Source organism: Herpailurus yagouaroundi, unplaced genomic scaffold (assembly GCF_014898765.1).
Source record: "Herpailurus yagouaroundi ecotype Mexico unplaced genomic scaffold, PumYag 195, whole genome shotgun sequence".
NCBI classification, from domain to species: Eukaryota; Metazoa; Chordata; class Mammalia; order Carnivora; family Felidae; genus Herpailurus; species Herpailurus yagouaroundi.
In genome coordinates this window covers 12,304,183-12,323,756 of record NW_024412426.1, presented here as the reverse complement: position 1 = coordinate 12,323,756, position 19,574 = coordinate 12,304,183, and the positions used below count along the sequence as shown (strand labels likewise).

The 19,574-nt window shown below is 40.4% G+C and overlaps 1 long non-coding RNA gene across 4 annotated transcripts in view; it reads right to left on the bottom strand.

Annotated features, from left to right (window-relative positions):
- Positions 1-19,574, bottom strand: part of LOC121011848 (uncharacterized) — a 145,956-nt gene that overhangs the window by 14,032 nt on the left and 112,350 nt on the right. Inside the window, exons 3-7 of one of the 4 annotated variants that reach the window (XR_005781802.1) lie at positions 16,238-16,353; positions 12,954-13,105; positions 7,775-8,829; positions 6,618-6,767; positions 6,255-6,517 (exon numbers count right to left, since the gene is read on the bottom strand). This is a non-coding gene — a long non-coding RNA (uncharacterized LOC121011848). Of the gene's footprint in view, positions 1-6,254; positions 6,768-7,774; positions 8,830-12,953; positions 13,106-16,237; positions 16,354-19,574 lie in introns of those variants that run through there. The other 3 variants (XR_005781800.1, XR_005781799.1, XR_005781801.1) reach the window with 3 other exon arrangements.

Here is a 19,574-nt window from a genome sequence, read left to right as displayed (position 1 = left end):
CACCGTAACAATTTCTATCAGCTTCCTTTTCTTTGCTTATTCCAATCTCTAATGGTCTGAGAGATAAGGCTCATGTTACCACATACTCACAATGTCTGGCTACTTCACACATATGAAACACAGCTTTGTTCCACTTTTCTTGCCAACAGGGAAGCGTAAACAAAGCTGGACTCTGGAGAAGTGGACTTGTTGGTTTAACCTGATTTGCACCTTGTTAATATGTAATGCTCATTGACTCAGAAACCATTTGGCAAATTTCTGCTTAATTCATGTGAATTATTATTATCACAGGTTTACATACTCAAGTTTTTGAAGAAAGAAAGGTTTGGACAATTAGATTTGAATGTAAAATTTCATGGATTATTTACAGGATAATGATCCATGTTTCCATGAACAAATATTGAGGTATAGGATGAATCCATTAGGTTCAAAATAGGGAAAACAAAAAAGATACAAATGGGGTGGATTATTCCCTTCAGAGAAGGATTTTCTACTGTAAAAAAAATAATTCATAATAATATCTTTAGAAGAAAAAATGCCCTGGAACTATAAACCATCCTTTTTCTTCCTTTTCTCCTCCCTCTCTTTCTCAATACAAACGTTTAAGCAATGTGGTAAAATGGGCAAGGCCTTGTTACTGCCAAATGGTGTGTGACCTTAGAGAAAACTACTTGGATAGAATTGGATAGAATTTCCTTATCCAAGAATGAATGAGTGAGTCCGGTAGAATTCTAATATTCCATCCAACTCCATTCCATGACTTACAGACCACTTTCAGGAGGACACATTACATAAGACATTCCTAAAGTCCTGGGGGAAAGTAATTGCCAGGGAACATCCATAGTCTTGGCTCACTTGACTTAAGAAAAGGCCATGTCCTATGATGGAACTACTCATGCTGCTGACTTGTTTTGTCTAAGGAAACAGTGGAAAAGAGCACCAAATGAAGCAAGTCTTCAGTGTTCCAATCAAAAGCTTTACCAAAAATTAGTTGTCTGGCCTTGAGTTTATCACTTTCCCTGTATAAAGTGAGGACTCGGACCAGATCTTTCTTCCAGCACTAATTATCATTATCTGCCTAATTTACAGATATTTAGCTAGTTGCAGGCATAGCTAGATCAAGCCCATATTTTCCATTTACTGAGACTGCAAACAGTAGTGTGAATCTTAGGTTGATACTCACAAGCCGTGTGACTTTGGGCAAGTTACTGAAACTTATAAAGCCTTTGTGTCCTTATCTATAAAATGGGGACAGAGATGCTACTTTATGGCAGATATTTTGAAGGTAAAATGGATAAGTATATTTGAAATGCCTCATATAGTAACTAGTATGTCGTTTTACTCAATAAGTAGCCGTTGTTTTTATTGTTATAGCCATGGTTTGGTAAGACGTATAAGTTCAAGGAAAAATTTTGCATAATATATTTTTTTAAGTTTATTTATTTATTTTGAGAGAGTGAGAGAGAGGGAGAGGCAAAGAGAGGGGACAGAGATAATCTCAATCTGCTGAGATTGCAGGGCTCAAACCCATGAACTGTGAGATCATGACCTGAGCCCAAATCAAGAGTTGGATGCTCAACTGACTGAACCACCCAGGAGCCTCAATAGTTTTTTTTTTAACCTACTTCAAGGCTGTGTATGCTCATTTTGACCCAGTGCAATTCACTTGTAACTTCAAGATATCCTGCCTAGAACTGAAATGAAGTTTCGGATTTCACAATAATTCTCTCATGAGCATATAAAGATTAACAGTCTAATATTTGCAATCCTTTATTACCCTCTAAATGGAAAACACTACACACCTGTTTGAGCCTTTTTATTATATTTTATAAAAGTTAAAATATTTGCATTGACAATAAGAAAGGATGCCAATTAGAGAAAATCAAGATGGAACTTTTTATAGTTGTTAAAAACATTTGCTGAGCAAACTGTAAAGTCTCTTCATCTGAAATAGCCTCTAAAATGCTTTTATAATGGCAGTATTAGTATTAATTCAAATGCTTATTGGTGCTGAAAACTATGGGTCGTATGGACTTTCAGAAGTCAACTTTTGTTTCAATTTTTAAAAGTTAAGCATCATACCCAAGATCTGGAAAAAAGACATGAAATTCATTTTATTTTATTGCTAATTTTACAGGTTTATTTATAAGTTTGTTGTGACTATCATCCAAAGTGGTAAATAAGTCTAAGCTTAACATTAGTAACATTTCAGCTTTAGCTACTATATGGTTATTTCCATATAACAACAGCATACCCTCTCTAATTTATCACTCTAATGCTTAACTCTAGCTATTATAGAACTTATCACTGTTTTGTTTTGTTTTGTTTTGAGAGGGGATCTCTCTTCAATGCATTCTGTCTAATGGACACTTAGACTTTAAGGATAAAATATAACCTTCAAAGTCATAAAAATGGCAGTAAGAATAATACTACTATATTACATGTCTACCTTTCATGGAGTGCTCACTATGGGTCTGACAGTATTAAGTACATGAGTATTTTTTAAAAGTTAATTCCAGTATGATTAACATGCAGTGTTATGTTAGTTTCAGGTGTACAATATAGAGATTCAACAATTGTATACATTACTCAGCGCTTATCGTGGTACGTGTACTCTTAATCACCTTCACCTATTTCACCCATTCCACTCCCCACCACCTACTCTCTGGTAACCATCAGTTTTTTCTCCATAGTTAAGGATCTGTTTTTTTGGTTTGTCTTTGTCTTTGTTCATTTGTTTTGTTTCTTAAATTCCACATGTGATTGAAATCATATAGTATTTGTCTTTCTCTGACTTACCCATTTCACTTAGCATAATACCCTCTAGCTCCATCCATGTCATTGCAAATGGAGAGATTTCATTCCTTTTTATGGCTGAGTAATATTCCAATGTATATATGTACCACATCTTCTTTATCCATCCTTCTATCAATGGACACTTGGGATACTTCCATAATTAGTACATGAGCATTTAATATTTACATATGTGGTTTAACAACCATAAAAGATAAACACCACTTGTCCCATTTATCAGATAAGTTAAAAAGGCCAAGGAAGTTCATGAACTTGCCCAGAGTTACAGAGCTTTGAAATGACAGGGCTGTGAGTATTTTTACCTAGAGTCTGTGCTCTCTGCAGTGTCATTAACAGATTACATAATGCTCTGGAGCCTCTCATTTTCATATCCACCCTACCTTCCTATCTACCACAAACCATCTCTTCTGGCTCACTCCTGGGAAAGGAGGAGGAAATGAAAAAGTAGAGAACGGGGTTGTTTCAGTTCACTCATTCAAGTGTGCCAGGATATGGAATGTGGGCTCACATTCCATATCCTGGCGGAGCTGCCTTTCCCATCCCACAAAACTGCTTAAGTCTTAAGTCTAGAGCTGAGAGTAAAAGGCACTTCATGCCTCCACATTGCAAGTTCCCAGAAGTACCAGCATTTGAGGTCAGCCCTGCTACCACCAAACCTCAGACAAGGCTGTTGTCATCATTTACAAAAAAAATTTTTTAACGTTTATTTACTTTTGAAGGAAAGAGAGTGTGAGCGGAAGAGGGGTAGAGAGAGAGGGAGACACAGTATGTGAAGCAGGTTCCAGGCTCAGCTGTCAGCACAGAGCCCAACACAGGGCTCGAACTCATGAGCAGTGAGATCATGACCTGAGCCAAAGTCAGATGCTTAACCGACTGAGCCACCCGGGCGCCCCTGTGGTCATCATTTTTAAATCCCATGTCTTCAACTTTCTCAAGTGTAGCACTTTCTCCTGATAGAATGGCATGAAAGCCCTGAAGGGAGAGACGGCAGGGTAGGGCAAGGATATACAGAGCTTTAGGAATAGGTTTAAAGTCTAGGCTTTGTTTTAGATTTGGGTAAGGGGAGAAGCTATTAAAGGTTTCAGGGCAGAATGTAACTGGCTGTAACCTGTGCAAAATCTTGAGGGTAAGACTGCAGATGGAGAGTCGGGCAGGAGGTGATGCAGAAGTGATGGATATGTGGTGGAAGTGGCGATAGACATATTTGAGTTTGAGCCAAGGCAGGTGTTGGCACTATGTCAGTGGAGACTGAGTTAGTGAAAGAAGGGCAGAGCTCAAGTCTCAGATATGGAGAAAGAGGAGGAAAAGACCAGTATATGAGAGAGCTGTTGTTTTGTCTTAGGGGCAGGGACCATGGAAGATGGACCACCATTCCCTACCCATCCCTGGCTCCATGCTTAGGAAGAGACTTCCACCCTCCATCAAAGTTTTAAATTGTGAGTCTATGCTGAAGCCAGGGAGAAACAAGGAGAAAAGGAAGATCCAAAAATGGAGGCAAAGTCCGCAGGATGGAGGCACTACCAGATTCTATAAGAAGATGACAGAAGAGGTCATAATTCATGGTTTGAGGGTCTAGTGAGAAGGGGGACAGTCCCCCACCTTCTTGGGGAGGAGGTCAGGGAGGTTTTCCTTCCAAAAGGAAAGCTATAAGAAAATCCCTATAAGAGAGCAGGCATTATTTCCTGGATATATCCACACTGGGCTGCAGAGCCCACAGGCCTACATTCATCCCAGTACAGAGGACAAGCTTGGTGAGACAGGCCATTACCAGAGAAGAGGCCTGTGGCATATTTGCCTTTATAGTCTCTTCCCTAATCTGGGGAAGAATAAAGTGTTGCCTAACATCTGTTCCCATGATAGGAGATTCCACATCTGCAAGGTTTTAATTTTTTTTAATGTTTATTTATTTCTGAGACAGAGAGAGACAGAGCATGAGTGGCAGAGGGGCAGAGAGAGTGGGAGACACAGAATCCGAAGCAGGCTCCAGGATCTGAGCTGTCAGCACAGAGCCCGACGCGGGGCTCGAACTCACAAACCATGAGATCATGACCTGAACCGAAGTCGGTCGCTCAACCGACTGAGCCACCCAGGCGCCTCCACATCTGCAAGGTTTGATGAGACTGTTCTGTAATGTGTGTAGAAGGATGGGGGCAACCCCTTCCCAATCCCAGTTCTCCATGGTCCTTAGAGGGTATGTACTATCATCCCTCTTATAACTTGGCTCCCTACGAGGGTCACACAGAGATTAACCAAGGGACAGGAGCCCCGGGAGCTGCCCAGGCAGCCCAACCTGGAGAAATGTTTCAAACTGTTACTCCTGGCAGCAAAAAAGGACCCAAAATGAAGCTAAATTATGACCCTTACAAGCCACCAATAATCCCTACGCAGAGACCACCGTATCAACAGAGGCCGCCAGCATCAGACAGAAATAGGCTAAAGAATGAGCAGAGGACTCCTCTATCCCTTGCTACTCAACTGTGACCTTCTGACAGGCAGTGTCAGCATCACCTGGGAGTTATTAGCAATGCAGAGTCTCAGGCCCCACCCTCAACCTCCTGAATCACAATCTGCTTTTTATCAAGCCCAGTAGGAGATTCACATGTGCATAAGAGTCTGAGAAACAGTGCTGTAAACCATGACTCTGTCACCAGTCAGGGGAGAAGAGCTTCATCTCCCATCCCACTGACATATCTGCCTGCAGTGAGCACTTAGAGAACCTGTGGGAGGCTGGGGACCAAGGAGAGGTGAGAAGCAGGTTACAAAAGGAAAAAAAAAAAGAAAGAATGTGATAAGAAAGTCCACAGACACCCAATTTTCAGGTCACCAGGTAGACAGTGTCAGAGAAAAAGGAGAAAAGCTTTTGAAGTTTTAGAATGAACTGTCTTAAATATTCAGATAAGAGTGTCCCAATAATCAAATGCACACAAATAATAGGAAATGTGGTCAAGATTTTTTTATAAAGTTTTATTTACTTATATTTGAGAGAGAGAAAGAACACATATGCATGCATGCGAGCAAGCAGGGGAAGGGCAGGGAGAGAGAGGGAGAGAGAGAATCCCAAGCAGGCTCCAGGCTGTCAGTGCAGAGCCTGACATGGAGCTTGATCCCACAAACCATGAGATCATGACCTGAGCTGAAATCAAGAGTCAGAGGCTTAACTGACTGAACCACCCAGGTGCACCATAATGTGGCCCAAGATGTTTTTAAGGGCAGTTCAATAGGGAAGTTTGGAAATCGGAAATAAGAAAAAAATGGAATTATTGCATGTTTTCTTTAAGTTTATTTATTTTGAGAGAGAGAGAGAGAGAGTGCACAAGCAGGGGAGGGGCAGAGAGAGAGAGAGAGAGAGGGAGAGAGAGAATCCCAAGCAGGCTCCACACTGTCAGTGCAGAGCCTGACATGGAGCTTGATCTCACAGACCATGAGCTCATGACCTGAGCTGAAATCAAGAATCAGATGCTTAATGCACTGAGCCACTCAGGCACCCCAATCACTCCATGTTTACATGATCTATAAGTTGAGAGTTCTCAGGAAGGCACTTCAATAATCTGCATGAAAGGGAAGTCATGGAAGGTTTTTATCCAGAGGAGCAGTGGGAATCTGACTTACATCCTAACAGGTTCAGTCTGAATCCTATGAACAATGCACGTGAAGGGGAGTTGTCAGATCCTGGGTGTGATTTTTGAGGTAGAGTCACCATTTGCTTTGGAGTGTGAAACAAAAAGACAGGAGTCAAGCATAACATGTAAACAAGTCAGTATAATAAAAATTGTACTTTGTTAGCCAAATTCTGTAAACCAAACCTTATGTAAATCCAAAGAGCTCTAGTCGGAGTACATCAGGCTTCCCCCTGGTGGGACTTTGTGCTGGACTGATGTGGTCTACAAGCTGCATAGAGAGCTGCCATACACCCAGCGGATGCCTTACAGCTTTTCTATGCTGTGATGAGGAAACTTAGAAAATGAAATCACAGGATGTTCAAGTTGTCACCTGTCTGCTTTCTTGGACCAAGTTAAACCACACGTTAGAGTACTTCTTATGTTTCTCCCCAACGTTCTGAGGTTGTAATCTCTAATCTAATCCACTCATTGGAGGCTACTGAAGGTGTGGGAAGATACTACTAATGCGGTTCCCCTTATTGGCTCCTTCTATTCCAGAACTAATTTAAAAGATGGCCCCTGAAAGCCTCTTCAATCCTTAAGAAACCCAAAACTAACTTCTTAAGGTAGCTGAACAAAAAGTGGCAAACAAGTGCCTCAGTGGGAAAAATCATCCTGAAATAAGCTAAATCTGAATTATAAATTTTTAAGTACCCAATTCTAAGCCTCCGTTATTTTCACACATCATCTCAACTAAGGTATTTTCAGACAATGTCCATCCTGACTTCCTTCTTAAAAGAATCTATAAACCAGGATCATAAAATCCAAAGGAATTTACATTTTAAACGTTTAACCACAAGGTGGAGATCTAAAGCAAAGATTAATTTCACAGCAGGACTCAACTTAGAATCCAGAGCTTCTTATTCAAGATTCAAGTTGTCTGTGTTCTCAGATTGTGCAGAAACGGACTTATTATTTTAAGCTAGAGGAAAAGACATTGCTTATGTATCAGTGTTCTTTTATATAGATTAGAAATGTATATGGCATGCAAGTATTTCAGGAAGCTCTAAGCAATGCAATGTCACACAACAAAGTGGAAACACTGATTAGAAATTTCAAGCTTTAGGTATAAAGTAGGGAGAACACTATTGTTTTGTTACTTGATTATGAGTACATTTAACAAGGGCTAATGTGATTATTTTAGTCCAGATATTTTAAGGCTGGTATTGAAAACTAATTCCCTTAAAAACTCAACAGACAGAAGTATCAGACTAGTGTTTCTGAAGATGCTAAACCATGAGTATAACTAAAATACTCCTCTAGTTTCATTTCGTTTGTTCACAGTGGTAGGACTAACTTACCAACGGAAGCTCTGGGGACAGTAGAAATTCCTCAACTCCCTTTAAGATGAATGTGTTTTATCAGTTTGCCCAATGACACACCAAATGCACTCTTTTTATTCACAGATTATCTTCCAAGGTTTCCATCTAGAAGTTTCACTATTTTAAAAATAATCTAAATTTCTGTTGATTTCTTATAGTGTGAATAATTATTTTTCCCTATAAAAAAAATCACATATCATTTCAAGAGAAAATCTAAGCTAAATAATACACAGAAAACATGGTATGATCTTTTCTGTTTCTTCTATGTCCATATGCTTTAAGTTATTTTAGAGATCATATAACAAAAGTATATTAACTAGTTCAACTGCAGCCAAAATTCTTGGCAGGGTGACTCCCTAAAGATCTTCAGCAATTTTTTATCATAATGAAAGAATCCATTTGTGGAAACGATTTTTCCTCCAATTTACTCGAGGTCTAAGACCTTCCATCTTCAATTTATTAAAGGTGTTGATCACCATACCTTAGAAAATTAAAAAAAGAGGCAATCACATGCTCAAATATTGTTGCTTTTGGCTATTAGGTGGGAATTTCCCCTCATTCCTTAGCAGCTGATTTACCTCTTTATCTCAGTCACCTGCCTGTGTTACAACTACTAGAGCAGAGTTTCAAGCTGTTTATTTAGATAAGCATCAAAGTTTGGGATGCTGATCTGTACTCAAGAGACCTTTGATCCTGTGCACCTTGATTTGAAAATCAAATGGGAACTCTCACAAGAAAGATTTGTCTCTTCCGCTGCTTTCTGGTCTCAGCAAGGCCGGAAATACCAAGAGTTGGCGGTAGTTTAGAACTTCCGCTTCCCGTTCTGGAAGAAAGCAGACGTGGAGACACTACAAATGTTAACTAAAGAATACAGTGACCTTTTGCAATCCACCACAACATCCAGGTTAAATGTTGTTCAATGTTGCCTGTTTACTTAACCAGTGTAAGCTTATGTGTCACCATTTCAAACCAAGCAAAGCAAAGCCCCCAGAAGGTTTTCAGGTCACCATGCATTGGTTGCTTTTCTGGGGATCCTGAAAAAGAGGGAGAAACATTCTCCAGGAGTGGCATCTGGAAAGTCAATAGGATGTGTGCAGTCAAATGGCATGGAGGTCTGGTTAAAACACAAATTACTGGGTCCATCCCACCCAGACCACAATTTCTGATTCACTAAGTCTGGGGTATAGTCAGAGAATTTGCATTTCTAACAAGTTACCAGGTGATGCTGATTCTGTTGATCTGACCATCACACTTAGAAAACCACTGCTTTAAGTGATTTCATCTGTGAAAATGGGGAAATTTTTAAACCCTATCAAATATTAGGGTTTCATTTTATTTATTTTGGGGGAGGAGTTCATTTTAAAGAGGAAGTGTGACAGGAGCACAGGACTTAGAATTATCCATACTTGGGATTTGAATCCGGATCTGTTCAAAGTTGTGAGTCCTGGAAAATTGCTTAACTCTGAACCATACTTTCCTTATTGGTAAAATGGGGGGGGGGGCGAATAATCATAACCTGTCTCTGAGAACCAAATGAGATACTGTATGTCAGGTGTCTGGCACATGGTATCCTGTAAGTGGTAATTTTTATTTTAAAAATCACAGGCACTACTGAGGCGTCTGGGTGGCTCAGTCAGTTAAGCATCTGACTTTGGCTCAGGTCATGATCTCATGGTTTGTGAGTTCGGGCCCCACGTTGGGCTCTGTACTGACCGTTCAGAGCCTGGAGCCTGCTTCAGATTCTGTGTCTCCTTTGCTCTCTTCCCCTCCCCCACTCACACTCTGTCTCTCTCTCTCTCTCAAAAATAAACATTAAAAAAATTAAAAACAATAAAAATCACAGTCACTATTAATAAACAAACAAGCAAATGCATTCATATGTAGGCAATAATCCCTGAGATCCAGACACAGGAGAAACTTTGGTCAGGATGCACTTGGATCCTGGATTCAGATATTGGATTCAGATTCAATAAAAAGAAACCGGTACAGTTTAAAGAACAATCTTGTTCCTTTAAAATAAAAACCTCTCTCATGGGGTGCCTGGGTGGCTCAGTCTGTTGAGCGTCCAACTTCAGCTCAGGTCATGATCTGGCAGTTAATGGGTTCGAGCCCCGCCTTGGGCTCTGTGCTGCCGGCTCGGAGCCTGGAGCCTGCTTCTGATTCTGTGTCTCCCTCTCTCTCTGCCTCTCCCCCACTCATGCTCTCTCTCTGTCTCAAAAATAAAGATAAACATTAAAAAAATTTTAATAAAAATTTCTCAAAAGGTCCCTGGTTCTTTTTTTGTAAACTATCATTAATTTCCATTTCTTTATTGCCATCTTACAGCTCATTCTTTTAAAAAAAATTTTTTTGTAACATTTATTTTTTAGAAAGAGAGACAGAGAGCGCCAGTGGGGAAGGGGCAGAGAGAGAGGGAGACAGAATCTGAAGCAGGCTTCAGGTTTTTTTTTTTTTTTTAATTTTGTTTTTCAACGTTTATTTATTTTTGGGACAGAGAGAGACAGAGCATGAACGGGGGAGGGGCAGAGAGAGAGGGAGACACAGAATCGGAAACAGGCTCCAGGCTCCGAGCCATCAGCCCAGAGCCCGACGCGGGGCTCGAACTCACGGACTGCGAGATCGTGACCTGGGCTGAAGTCAGACGCTCAACCGACTGCGCCGCCCAGGCTCCCCAGGCTTCAGGTTTTGAGCTAGATGTGGGGCTCAAGCTCAAAAGCCGTGAAATCTTGATCTGAGCCAAAGACACTTAACTGACTGAGCCACCCAGGTGCCCCTCAAATAGCTCATTCTAACAATTCCTTCTTTTTCTATCTCTTACTTGCTATATTTCTCAACTTTGCTGTTAATATAGAAAGAAAAGAAAAGAGAAGAGAAGAGAAAAGAAGGGGAAGAGGGAAGAAGGAAAGGGAATGGAAGGGAGGAGAGGGAAAAAGAAAAGAAAGCAAGAAAGCAAGAAAGCAAGAAAGAAAGAAAGAAAGGAAGAAAGGAAAGAAAGAAAAAGTTTTTTTTCTAATATGGAAAAATTCTAGGGGCTGTAAACTCCTATGTAATGAAGTTAACCCTCTCCAGTTACCAAATCAGAGTCTGAGCACAAGGGGAAAGTTTAAAAATTGAAGAAAATTAGCAACATATGTTAATAAACTAATCTAGTGACATTAAAATTAATTTATACTGCCCAGTTTCCATGTTAATGAGGCATCTGTGCCCTTCCATCAAAGTGATAGGGTATCACATCCAAAAGCAAAGGAAGAGCTATAGGGTAGTGGCCGGAGGTTCCCCACTGCTTTCAATGACTAAAAATGAGCTCAAACCAAAGTTAAGTAAAAGGAACGGTTCATGCATTTATTAGGCATATATTCATAGCAAACTTACTATGGTCTGGCCTCTCTCTATGACACTTGGAATATACTTATGAGTAAAAGACATCCAAGTCCTCACCTCACAGAAGTTGTAGACTAGTTGGGAAAACAAACATTAATCAAATAAGCACACAAATACATAAAAAAGAGAAGCAGTGATATGACTGGTGCAATGGACCAAAAATAGGGTCTAAACAATATGGTGATGATGGGTTTGGGGCAGCACAGAAGAAAGCCTGCAGGAGCTATCACAGTCTGTGCAAAGTCACAAAGTAACAGGAGCGTGATGGCACATCTGAAGGTATGAAAGGAGACTGGGGAGGCTGGAGGTGAGAGCAAAGAGGAGAATCGTGAAGGGCTTTGTGGCCAGGCAAGTAGTTCTTCATCCTACGAAGAGTGGGAAGCCACAAAATAGTTTTAATCGAGGAATTGGCATAATCTTTTTTTTAAGTGTATTTGTTTATTTTGAGAAAGAGAGAGTGAGCAGGGGAAAGGCAGAAAGGAGAGAGAGAGAGAGAGAGAGAGAGAGAGAGAGAGAGAGAGAGAATCCCATTGTCAGCACAGGACCTGATGCAGGGCTCAAACTCATGGACCATGAAGTCATGGCCTAAGCCGAAATCTTTAAATTTTTTTTTCAACGTTTATTTATTTTTGGGACAGAGAGAGACAGAGCATGAACGGGGGAGGGGCAGAGAGAGAGGGAGACACAGAATCAGAAACAGGCTCCAGGCTCTGAGCCATCAGCCCAGAGCCTGACACGGGGCTCGAACTCACGGACCGCGAGATCGTGACCTGGCTGAAGTCGGACGCTTAACCGACTGCGCCACCCAGGCACCCCCCTAAGCCGAAATCAAGAGTTGGATGCTTAACCGACTGAGCCACCCAGGTGCCCCAGGAATTACCAAAATCTAATTAGCATTTGTAGAAGGTCACTTGGACTTCAGTGTGCCAAACAGGTTACCAAGTGTGCAGTGATGGGGCTGAGGAGGGGGACTCAGTGGAAAAGGAGGAGTAGTGGCAAGAGTCAGTGCAGTTTGGGGCACTACTGTTACAGTCCAAGTAAGAAAGAATAGATGGCAGATTGGGCTTTGTGGTAATAAAATAGTTTAGTTATTCACTGCAACTTTCTTTAGTGGAAATTTGTTCAAAGAAGAAAAAAGAACGCCATTTCTCCACGAAGTCCAAGTAGAGATGGGCTGAAAGCCTACAGACGGACCACATGATCATTCTAAGTCCCCTCTGATACTGTGACATGTCTTAGATGAAGTTCTAACTCATACTTTTACATGACCAGCTTTATGAGTGACATTTTATTTTGTTTCAGAGTTCTTGAATGTAGACTGCCCCAAACTCTTCACCTAGGTGCTTGAACTCACCATTTGCATTTCATCTTCAGTGTGGCAAAGGCTTATAATTTTTCAGGGACTCCTTGCAATAAAGGCCTCCAAGAGGAAAAATTTAATTTGTGTTCTGGTTAAGCCCCCAGTAAGGAGTAGATACAAATTAGTTGAGAACGAGCTTTTGGAAAAATAGGGCTAAAGGGCTTCCTTAGTAGGCTTTAGGAGATGACAGAAGAGGAAAGAGTGTTGCAGCAGAGTGGACAAAGAGGGGATAGGACACTAAAGAGAAACTTCACCTCCTTCCTCAAGTTTGCTGGGGCCAACCCTATAATGAGGAGCTATGGCAGGTCATTACAGAAAGTGGGCTACCATTTCAAATTGGTTTTACACAATACCCTACCTGCACAGAGTATCAACCAAGAATGAGGATAAATTCCAGCCCACATTTTCTTACCAAACCCTTCATTTTTGGAAGTGATCCCAGTAAAGGCAGAGAGATGTGTCTGTGAACATGGACTTCCTGTCCATCGCAGCTCAGGAAGCCACCACTTCTCCATTCCCATCCATTTTTGTGCTCAAGTCATTCCCATATTTTTCTACATCGCTCCTCTCTGGGGAAGGTACAGAAATCTCATAAACTGTGGCCATTCCTAGGGGCCAGGCTGTTTATTTCCTCTTCTTCAGATAGGTCCAAGCCCTGACCCTCTGAGCAAAGACATTCCTAAGACAAGACCACTGCTTTTTTCTTCCTCTAATATTGCTCTCAACTTATACTAGAACCTTTTCCATATCCTGCACACTATTATTAAAGGATGTTCTGTTACCAATTGGTCTGGAAGAATTTTCCTGGAGTTTAAATCTTCTAAGGGAATGTATATTGAAAGGTTGCATAGGTAGCAACACAAATCACATTTATCTGGAGTGGTTCTGCAAAATGCAGGTCCTGAACCCTGGCTCAAACCTACTAAATCAAAATCTACCTTGTCAAAAACACTCCAAGTGATTCCCAGTACACTGGGGTTTAGCAACTACTGTTCTATGGCAGCTGCATTACAGCCCTATATGGATGCTCTACTGTGTCCCAAGTTAGCGGGAAGGAACCTCAGCTTTTCACACCCATGCAGTGGCCTAAACAGCTTTATTTATTAGGTCAATCAAGTAGATTGGTCAGGAATTTTGCCTCAAACAAAAAGGTTGAGATTTTCCTCTGAAATTATTTTTAGAGAGAGGTTGGAGTAAAGGGAGGATGGTTATCATCTCATCTCCACATGGATGGAACACCCTTCTAGTAGGCATTTGAAAATGTAGGTGGGGAGGGCACATTGTTGACTGGTGGGTGCTACAGGCACTTGGTGTTCAAGGGCCAAAGATGCTACACACCTTGCCTTTAGTGGCCCTCCCACACAGTAAAGAATTGAGCCAACAATACCCCAGGTTGAGAATCCTTCAGCTTTGACTCCCCTATGATGCTGAATGCATGTGTTTGATACTTGCCATAGAAGCCTCCCTTCATGCTATACATTGAATAGAGTGTATATATTTCTATGTTGTTGAACAGTATATATAAAATTCTCAGCACCGTGCTCGTTTTATTATAGGTAGCTCTAGGAGTTTCAGACTTTTATTATTTGATCAATGAAAATGAGTGGTTGAGGATTAATTAATCAGATTGACTTTCCTTTGGGCTTGCTGACTTGAATACAATTCAGAGTTTAAAAAAAAAAAAAGAAAGAAAGGAGGCTGATATAATCTATTGTTAACTTACAAGGTCTGTGTCAAATCTTTTGGTTACCCCAAGAAAATCCAGTATCAGGGCACCTGGCTGGCTCAGTTGGAGGAACACATAACTCTTGATCTCAGGGTCATGAGTTTGAGCCCCATCTTGGGTGTAGAGATTATTTAAAAATAATATCTTTTTTTTAAAAAGTCCAAAGTCCAGTATCTGTTAGACCACAATTCATCATCTTATTGCCTTCAGTAACAACATTAGAGTATTCAATGGCTTATACAGAATTTTTCTGAAAGTTGGGAAAATAGAGTGCACCAATATTTGGCCTTAGCTTTCACTGCTGTTAATGGTAGTTTCTAAGATAAATTGAGCTTTCTATAAAAATAAATCCAGTGTTAGGAATCATAATTCATACCAGACCCAGAAAAAAAGATCCTTGCAGAAAAAACACGGTTGAAATGGTATTCTTGCCAGAAGCCATATACCATTCTGAAATTTATTTCCTTTTTAGTGGAAGAAAGGACTTCAAAGCCATAAGTATACACATATGCTACAAGTATGTCTAAAATCTAAATGTAGGAACCTCTGAACCAACTTCCACATGATATTATTAGCAATTCTATAATTTATACTATGAGATAATATCGAAATGAGGAGATGTAGAGATTGAGAGATGACTTAAGTTACCTAAGTAAAGAATAGTGAGGTTTGGAAGAGAGAAAATTCTACAATACCAATGTCATCCATAACTCCTCATCACCTTTAGGATAAAATAGAAGTTTCTTTACATGTCCTGCAAGTCCCTTCCTGATGTTACTCTTTGAAAACTAACAAATCAGTATATATTTTGAGTAGTCGTTTCCAAAGCAAAGAAAAGCGTGTGGAGGTACAATATAAAAAAGAAAAACACTGCTTCTAGAGAGGGCAGAGGTGATGTTCTAGTGTCCACTTTCCACCAACTGTGTTCAAGTTCCTTTTTGTCATCTGTGAAACTGTGGGAGAGGCCAGGTGACAGCTGAAATCAGCAGCGGTCTAACAGTTTATCAATTCGCTTAGAATTTCTACTTTATCATCAGCATTGCGAAGCATGCCACAAGGCTTATAACTGGTCTGTTTCACATCTTATTCTTTCTTTATGAACTGTGTCATGGATTAACATAAACTTGAGAAGCAATTGCTAATCGTTTGAACACTGATATCCTTTTAAAGTGTTAAAAGGACCTTCTGGTAGTGAAAGGCAAGCATGAAACTCATGCTTTTATTTACTTTATTGAAATGTACAAGTTTTTTTAAACTCCAAATTTAGTACTTGGCCCATCTGTTTCCTTTAACACTCCTTTGAGAATAATCCTTTAAATTTCAATGAGTTGCAAAACGATTGTTTTGGTAATATATCATACTGAAGCAATTCAAGTTCGCACTAATTCTAAATCTAATGAAACCCTCCTTGTAGCCATTCATCAGGGGATATTTTCACATTTTTGGTGTCTTTCATAGCGATATTAAGAATTTTTTAGTATGAGAGTTCTCCCAGAGGTTTTTCAAAATAAGTAGTTTCTAAATAGGCTTTTCAAAGAATCCAATAAAAGCAAAGATAGTATGGTGGCAGCTGCTTAGAAAAGAAAAAGAAAAAACCCCTCATTATTGGTCTATAAAGATTTCAAGAAGCCCACACTGCTTAAATAATATTTTTAAATAAGTATTAAGGTTTCAATACAATAATACAAATTAGTAGACTATAAAATACACAAATATAAAGTGACTGGCCCAAGATATGTAATCACTATTTTACCACAAACTTCTGTAAATTTCATCCCAAACAATCCAGTCCCAGAAATCAAGTTTAATCCCAAGAAGATACATTTTTATGCATTTCTAACATCTGAATTCTGCCAGAAACCAGTGTCTTGGGACTCTCCTCGTGGCTTTCTGCTTGACATCTCCCCAGCCTGGCTCCCCTCCCACCTAGCATCATCCTCCTGTGTTCACAAAGGAGCCCCAGGGCGCTGCTTACCACATGCGGAGGCACCCAGGCAAGATTCTGAGACTTGAGCAGTGACATTCCAATTAACTGTACACATTGTCAAGGCAGTGATGATGGAATTTTCAAGTATGTGGCAGAGTTGTGTTCTGATGGAAAAAGAAAGAGACTGATTTCAAGTGTAATAATTAGGATTTTCACTCTTTTGGGGAAAAAGCATTAGTCAGAACATCACTGTCATTCACATACTGCAGGACCCAGAGAAGTCTGTGTCCTATAAGAGTGATGGAGAATGGATGTCCCTATAGAACTGTCTCCCATATTGCTAAGGGGACTTCTAGCTGGCCTGCTAGGCTCAAGAAAACTGGGAAGCCTATCTGGATTTATAGTAGAGGACAGGAAAGCAAAACAGATGAGGAACAGATAAAAGGTGAAGGATTCAAGACAGCCTGAGTGAACCGAGTTCATGGGACAGATTTTAGCAGGAGAGAGACTTAGGGGAAAAATCTGAAGACTTTCACTATGCTAAGGATGAGATCTCTTCCAGAACTTTTTGGGGGACATTGCAATACACTTGATCTTAGCCAAAAGGTCGAGAAACTATGGGGATAACACTGCAACAAGCATTTAGTTTCTCTTTAATTAACTTTCATTGCATGATTGATATCTTTTTGAATGTGGCACCATCTGCCAGGGATCTATTAGTCCCTCAGGCATAATTGGAAGTCACCCTTTCCAAGATGAGGACCTGATCATGTCAACTTGACTCCTGAAAGTCCTCTAAAAGTTCCTAATCACTGTGCTTAGCACTGCATGATCTGGCCCCTACCTTGGTTCAGTCACATCTCCTGCCATCAACCAAAATCTGTACTCCAGCCACTTATGAAATGGATCAATCCCAAAATGTACTGCTGTAATACTGTGCCTTATAATAAGAAATATATACTTGGTCTTTCTTGCATTCCTAGGACAAAGCTCCTAAAGCCATTAAAGTTTCTTAAATGTTGAGAGAGGAAAAGATTCTCATATTATGTTAATGAGATGACTTTTATTACCCTAAGGATTGGGGCTGGTTCCCAGGGGAACCAACCCTGTGAACAGAAGGTTGGAATTTTCACTTCCTCCTTTGAGGAGAGGAGAGGACCTAAAGGTTGAGCCAATCACCAACGGCCAATGATTTAATCAGTCGTGCCTATGTAATGATGCCTCCATAAAAATCCGAAAGGATGGATGTCAGAAGCTTCTGGGTTGGTGATCACTTGGAGATGTGGGGAGAGTTGCTTGCTTAGAGACTACAGAAGTTCTGCATGCTTTCCCACCTACCTAGCCCCATGTGAGGCATCTCTTCCATTTGGCTGTTCCTCATGTGTATCCTTTTATTATAAACCGGTGGTCTAGTAAGTAGAATGTTTCTCTGAGTTCTGGGAGCCACTTTAGCATATTAATCAAACCCTAAGAGGGCTTATAGGAGCCTCCGATCTTTAGCCAGTTGGTTAGAAGCACAGGTAACAACCTGACTTTGTCACTGGTGTCTAAAGTGATGAGGCAGTCTTTGGGACTAAGTCCTTAGCCTATGGGATCTGATGCTATCTCCGGGTAGATAGTGGCAGAACTGAGTTGAATTGGAGGACACCCAGCTGGTGTCAGAGGATCACTTGGTGAAAAACACACACACACATTGTGATCTCATAGATCTTCAGACCTTCACACTCACTTTTGCTCCCTCAGCTTGAAACACATTCATATCCCATTCATCCACCTATCCACCAAGTATTTGTTGAGAACCTATTATGTGTTAAGTACCATTCTAGGTACTGAGTGACCAAAATAGTGAACAACAACAACAACAAAGCAATGAACAAACCACACAAGAAGCTGCTACCTACATGGGTTGCATATTCCCTTGGGTGATCCTCATGCCATTCAAAACATCCTCCGATATCAACAAAATGCGGTGTGTGGACTTTGTTTGAATCTTTAAAAAAAAATCACAAGACACCTGAAATTTTAATCTGACTGGATATTTGAAAATATTAAGAAATTATTATTGATTTTTAGGTGAGATAATACTATTATAGTCATGGTTTTTAAATAAAACAAGAGTCTTTATCCTTTAGAGATAACACACTAAAATATTTACAGACACAATAACATAAGGTCTGGAATTAGATTCAAAATAGTCCATTGAGGGGTTGGGGGTAGTGAGGAGAGTGCAGATGAAACAAAACTGTCTTTTGTAGATAATTGTTGAATCATCCCTCTACGTTTGTATATGCTTGAAAATTTCTATCATAGAAAGTTTAAAAAAAGGAAGAAACCAAAGTAAAGATGTATTGGGCTTCCTGCCCCCTACAAGTCTTCCTGGGACTCCAATCCCAACTCTACTTCCTGAAAGCCAAGGGCTGCTCTTGCTCTCATAGCCATTTGGCTCCCCTTATCTTCACAGCATTTCATGACTGTCACTTCATGTATCATTCCCATGAGACTGTTAGCCACTTGAAGGCAGGGATCGTCTGTGTCTTTCTAACCATTCTTTCATCAGCTCCAGCTATAATGCCTGGCAGAAAAATAGACACTAGGCATCATCTCTGCAAATGAAAAGCCAAGACTATAATAATCAGATTTTAACGAAGGTGGCATTGGTTTTAAGGGAACAGAAACTTGTTTTCTGTACTATAGAAAATTATCTGGCAAATGCAATCTTATTCACTCAACACGTATTTACTGAGTCCTCCTATGTGTAAAAGATCCTGTGCTGGGGACCATAAACTCCCTAATAACAATTGTCTTCCTTCCTTGGAGTATCCATGAAAGACTGGGGGAAGATGCAGGGGTGCCCGTGCACATGTGCGTGCGCGTGCTCACACACACACACACACACACACACACACACACACACAATTAGTTATTTTCTCATTGTTGGTCCCTTCAGTATCTAGTTGAGGCTAACAAACAAAGTTAGTATCCCTGTAGCAGCACCTAGCATCTCTGTTCATTTGCTTTATGTACTGTTTTGATGAGCAAATAAAATTCCTTGTCATTTAAAATGGTAGCCATTAGGGGCACCTGGGTGGCTCAGTCGGTTAAGTGTCCGACTTTAGTTCAGGTCATCATCTCGTGGTTCATGGGCTCAAGCCCCGCATCAAGCTCTGTGCTGATGGCTCAGAGCCTGGAGCCTGCTTCAGATTCTGTGTCTCCTTCTCTCTCTGTCCTTCCCTCACTTGCACTCTGTCTCTCTCTCTCTCTCTCTCTCTCAAAAATAAATAAGCATTAAAAAATATTTTTTAATGGTAGTTTTTTTTTTAATTGTCAAAAAAAAAAAAAAAAGATGGTGTGCCTGGGTGGCTCAGATAAGCATCAGATTTAGGCT